The sequence below is a fragment of the Octopus bimaculoides genome, chromosome 3 (assembly GCF_046866305.1).
Source record: "Octopus bimaculoides isolate indiv1 chromosome 3, ASM4686630v1, whole genome shotgun sequence".
Taxonomy (NCBI): Eukaryota; Metazoa; Mollusca; class Cephalopoda; order Octopoda; family Octopodidae; genus Octopus; species Octopus bimaculoides.
In genome coordinates, this window is record NC_142930.1 from 49,384,339 (window position 1) to 49,390,338 (window position 6,000).

General features: G+C 34.1%; 1 protein-coding gene across 2 annotated transcripts in view; it reads left to right on the forward strand.

Moving 5' to 3' along the window:
• LOC106878261 (GTP cyclohydrolase 1-like) overlaps positions 1–6,000 on the forward strand; it is a 113,747-nt gene that overhangs the window by 38,411 nt on the left and 69,336 nt on the right. The window lies entirely within an intron of this gene.

Here is a 6,000-nt window from a genome sequence, read left to right on the forward strand (position 1 = left end):
ATATTATTTTTGAAGCAGACACACTTTTTAGTATCATACTGTGTTTTGCACGAACACTTTTTAAATCCTTGTCCAGTGCCGGCACTTTGAATTGTAGCAACAGACCGAAGTGATGTCTCAATATTCGGAACTTCAATAGAAATTAATTCTTGCTCACATACACTGAACTGAGCTGTTTGATTCGCTCATTCCTTGTTCCTAACTGGAGAAGTCCATCGCTGTTGTTTTTTCCATGACGACAGCTAAAATAGGTCTAGCGTCTCTTTTTCCTCTGTCAACTTCAGGTACAGGAATACAGCCTGCAATGCCTACAGATACCTCAGAATGAGATTTGTCAGGCATTAATTTTATTATCTTAGCCTGAGTTTCCAAGCGTTCTTTAGCTGCTTGTCTTTCTTTCTCGATATTCATTTCATTTAAACACAACCTGCAGACCTACTATACAATTTTGTCTTCTGAGTGCCAGACTTCTGAGCATGACGCATGGGTAGGCTGCTCACATTTCCAGCAAAATAGGTTGTCTTTGCAATTTTTTGAACACAATACACACTTTCACAGTTTGATTCGGAGATGTTTCTTCGGCGGAAACGGCATCATCGTGTTCGGAGGATGCAGTAATAACAGTTAAGGCATTTTAAAATTGTTGTTCATCCTCCACTGATTCAAAAACTTCCCTTGGAATAGGAGTTGTGAATAGTCCAACTCTAGGAGTACAGCCAAACATAGCTTCGTAAGGCGTTCTCTTTATACCAGAATGAAGCGCTCTGTTTTTCATGAACTGAATAAATTTAAGTCTGTGACTCTATGAAGTAGACTGGTTGTCTTGCATCCAAGTTGTTAACATATTTTCGATGTCTTGATTGGCCTTCTCAAGGCTACTTTGAGTCTGACTATGCCTTAGTTTAGCATGTACAATCTTAAGCTGCGGCCAAGTTATTTTCAAGTCGTCTATAAGTTTATTACAGAATTCCCTGCCGTTGTCGAACTGCAGAATACATGGAGCATCAAGCAATAAAAGTATATCGAGAAACTGCGTGGTGACTTCTTCTGCCCTCTTTATTTGAAGAGGTCTTAAAACTACAAACTTCGTTAAGTTGTCTTGGTAAACTAAATTAAATTTACTCTTTCCATCAGGTTGAGACTGAAAATCTATAAGGTCTACTTGACATCCTGAATTGAGATGCGAAAATACCATGGGCTTAACCACAATGCCTTTCTTTCTCTTATTTCTTTTTAGTTGGCAAGGTTCACAAACACCTAAAAATAACTTTGTTTCATTCTGAGAAATGTTTTTATATCGACGATTGAATTCTTTTATCATACGGTCTCTACCGCCATGTCCAATAGATATATGCGTTTCGTTTTATTATTATCCATTATACATATGTATATGTAATAATAATAATAATAATAATAATAATAATAATAATAATAATAATAATAATAATAATAATCTTTTCTACAAGCACAAGGCCAGAAATTTTGGGAAGGAGTAAGTCGATTACATCGACCTCCGCACTCAACTAGTACTTAATTTATCGACACCGAAAGTATGACAAGCAAAGTCGACCTAGGCGGAATCTGAACTCAGAACGTAGCGGCAGACGATATATCAACGAGCATTTCGCTCGGCATACTAATGATTCTGCCAAAAACAACACAGAATATTTGACACTCAACCGCGAGCACATCGAGGCCCTCATGCGATTCAACTTCGTCATATGCGCTCTAACTTGCATATCAAATGGCAGAATCTCATTCCTGCTGTAGAGGTCCAGCGCCGCGTTGGCATAGTCGATGTTGAGGACCTCACTACCACATTGCAGCTGCGCTGGGTGGAACATATTTGCAGGATGGATGACAACAGGACCTCAAAGGCTGTTTTCTATGCTTAACTGCGTCAGGGCAGGAAGAACTGTGTTGGTCAGAGTTTGTGATACAAGGATGTGCTGAAAAGACAAATGAAGAACTCCGGCCGGCATCTCACCCAAACACCTGGGAGGAGAAAGGCCCTGCAGCATGATGAAGTACGTGACACCAAGAAGAATATATATATATATATATATATATATATATATATATATATTATAAGGTTTTTAACTTTTAAATTTTCATATTCAAAAGAGACAGAGACTTCAAACTCGATATATCGATTTATTCACCACTCTATGTTAACATTTCTGTGCCAAACTTATCCAGTGACTGGTCCATTGGATTTTGACATTTGGCACTTCTTCAGGAATGGTTACCATCGGAACAAAACACGAAAAAACACATACATAACGATCATTAAATTATTAAAATCCCGTTATGAATTAAGTGATCAATTCCCTAGGGTTAGGGAGGTTTGTATAGAGACGACTGCCGTATGTTAGGAATTGCTCAAACCAGGAACTACAGAGAATTAAGGGTAGGCTGGCCAGATTTTTCAGCAGAATGGGGATGGGTATAGTTTACGAAGATGATGTCTCAGTAGCAAATTTCCTAGACGTAACATTAGATATTAAGAATAAAACATATAGACCATACCACAAACCCCTAACGAACCTACAGTATATAAATAAATCAAGTAACCATCCTAGGGCTATCATAGAGAATCTAGTTAAAAATATATCTTTAAGACTCTCCAAATTATCTGCTAACAATAGGGTATTTAATAATGAAGCTAATTTCTATAATGCAGCACTAAATAAGGCAGGATATAGAGAAAGGGTCTCCTATATTGAAAATGATAGCAACGGAATTGAAACAACTGACAACAGTAATAATAATAATAATAATAATAATAATAATAATAATAATAATAATAATAATAGGAATAAACACAAAGTAAATAAACTAAATAAACCAAGGTACCCCCATAAACACAACATAGGTAACTTAAAATTCTTTAAAAACAATATTAATAACCATGAGGATAATAATAAGGATAATAAAATCTGGCTCATAATCCCATTTGGGAGAAATATCAAGAGTAATCTGATAGCTAAGTTTAGAGAAGTGATAGGTAGACACTTCCCAAGGAGCTCACACTATGGTAAGATTATAAACACACATATAATTAGATTTTGATTTTCAAATACTAGGAACATAGCACAGATAATAGCAGCACATAACCTTAAAATACTTAAGTCTAGAGAAACAGGTAGGAATGAGAATTTGAACAATAATATAAATAGCAGTAATAATAATAATAATAATAATAATAATAATAATAATAATAATGAGAATGATAACAATGATGGTAATAATAATAATAATAATAATAATAATGGAGGTTCATTTATTAATAATAGGAGTAAGAACATAATCACAGTAAAGGAGGTAAACCCTAGGAGAATAAAATTTGAAGGACCTAATGCGAAAGTCAAAAATATAATATATCAATGCAAAGTAAAGACTCAAACAGGTACCATGACATACTTGGGGTGCACTTCAGGACAGGTATGCCGTAGAATTTCTAACCATTTCTCGTGCTTTAGAGATAGGAAGAAAATGGCTAGCACTAGTCTTAGCAAATACATCTGGGATCTTAAGGAAAGTAATAAACAGTATTCATTAGAATGGTCTATAATAGCTAGATCAATGCCATATGAGAGAGGAAGAAAGTATTGTTCGCTCTGTACGGTAGAACTATACCACATACTCTTCTCTAAGGATAAATTGTTCAATAAAGTAAAGAATAATGCTCTGAAATGTACGCATATCATAAGAAGTACGTTTCGTTTGTATAAATGATCTTAAGATGTGATGAAGTACAACATGATGTCTCATGTATGTTTGTGTATGTGCAATTATGCATATATGGATGAGTGCATATAAATGTGTGTGTGTGTGTATATATATGAAAGATATGCATATATATATATGTATATGTGTGTAAGTGTATGTGTATATATATATATATATATATATATATATATATATATATATATATATATGTATATGTATGTATATGTACATGTATATATGTGTATGTATATGTATGTGTGTTGTATTTGTATGTATATGTGTATGTGTGTATATATATATATATGTATATATATATATATATATATACATATATACATATGTATATGTGTGTGTGTATGTGTATGTATGTATATATGGATAAGTATACGGGTAAAGTGTATGTATGCATATGTATACGGATAAAGGAACGGGTAATATAGTACAGTACAACGAAATAAACAAATAAATTAATCTAGTGGAAATTCACAGGAGAGCAATAAAAATAGAAAATTAAGGAGTTATCTCCCCAATAATAACAGAAAGATGAACTGTAACGGGATTTTAATAATTTAATGATCGTTATGTATGTGTTTTTTCGTGTTTTGTTCCGATGGTAACCATTCCTGAAGAAGTGCCAAATGTCAAAATCCAATGGACCAGTCACTGGATAAGTTTGGCACAGAAATGTTAACATAGAGTGGTGAATAAATCGATATATCGAGTTTGAAGTCTCTGTCTCTTTTGAATATGAAAATTTAAAAGTTAAAAACCTTATAATATAAATATAAACTGTGAGAAAGACCCTTAAGGAATCTAGTTAATGATCCCCTAAGGTAAGTTCTTATGCTATATTGGTAACGGTTGCTACATCCTCTGGAAAATTATATATATATATATATATATATATGTGTGTGTATATATATATATATATATATATATATATATATATATATATATATATGCATGATTTAATCGTATACGTATTGAAAACAACAATGAGACCGAGCTTATCTGAGTCATATAACTCAAAGTGTTCAATAAATCGTTTACGGTTACATGATAAATATTGACCAGTTAAACACACAAAGCAAACACGTAAAAATACATATATCTTGAATTATTAGATTAACTTGTATGTTGTAGCTAATGAGAAAACGACATGGGTATGGGTGTGGTTGTCTAATTCAGAACCTTGCTTTACAACCACATGGTTTCGAGCGCTGTTCAACTGCGTGGCATCTTGGGGAGTGTTTTCTGGGTAAAATACTTCATAAGCTCTCTATTGGTACACCAGGCTAACAATATTACTTAGATTAGGGAAGAACTTCAGGTAATCTTATGACAGGGTTCAAAGTTATGTTTCACCACAATTCTATATTGTAAATCCGTAGATGGGCTCCAGACAAACTGGTTTTTACAGAGAGTGTATTGATCAATTGAGGGAAATTTAACGACCTAAGAAAATTAATGCTACTTTCATCAAAGCCGTTTCTAGTTATAATAAGCAGGACTCGCTTGTTGTCATATGTTGCCATAGGTGCCCTAGGAATGATAGCAAATGGGGCTAATCGCTACCTAGCTCAAATACCAGGAAATCGAAAATTGGAAGAAATTCGAAGAATAGTGCTCATGGGAGCTGCCCATATCCTACGTAAAATACTGTCTATGTAATCTCCAAAATATTTTAATCCGTAAACAGTGTCAAAATACTTTTAATGAATGGGAAATGAATAGAGTGCCTGGTGTGTGTCTTGTTATGGCTACCACCTCCTAAAAATGGGGAATAGGCTGGGCATTTATAAAAGAGTATATATATATGTATATATATATAATGATGGTGCTCTAACATGGCTACACTCTCTCCGTGAAGCAGTTAAAAGTAATATATATTTCACTGAGTTTCTCACAGTTTCCGTTCACTATATTCCATTCACAAATTAGAGGTCAGCTCGAGCCTATGGCAGAAAAGTGTTGTCTTTAGAGCAATAACGAGGGATCGGGGCCTCCACAGTGCTCTTTCGCCTGGCCCTATTTAACGGATGAGATCTGCACTTTAAACGAGTGAATAAAGTGTTGTATTACAAAACCACGTCTCCAGTAAATGCTATATGGTAGGTATTCACTTATCAGCCAGTCCATCAAGTTATATACATTGTTATACATTGACACCAATCAATATCAAGTTATACATTGATACCATTCTATGCTAGTAGCATTGAAACTATTGTAAAACTGATTTCTGACACTAGTGTAGTAATGACTCGATAT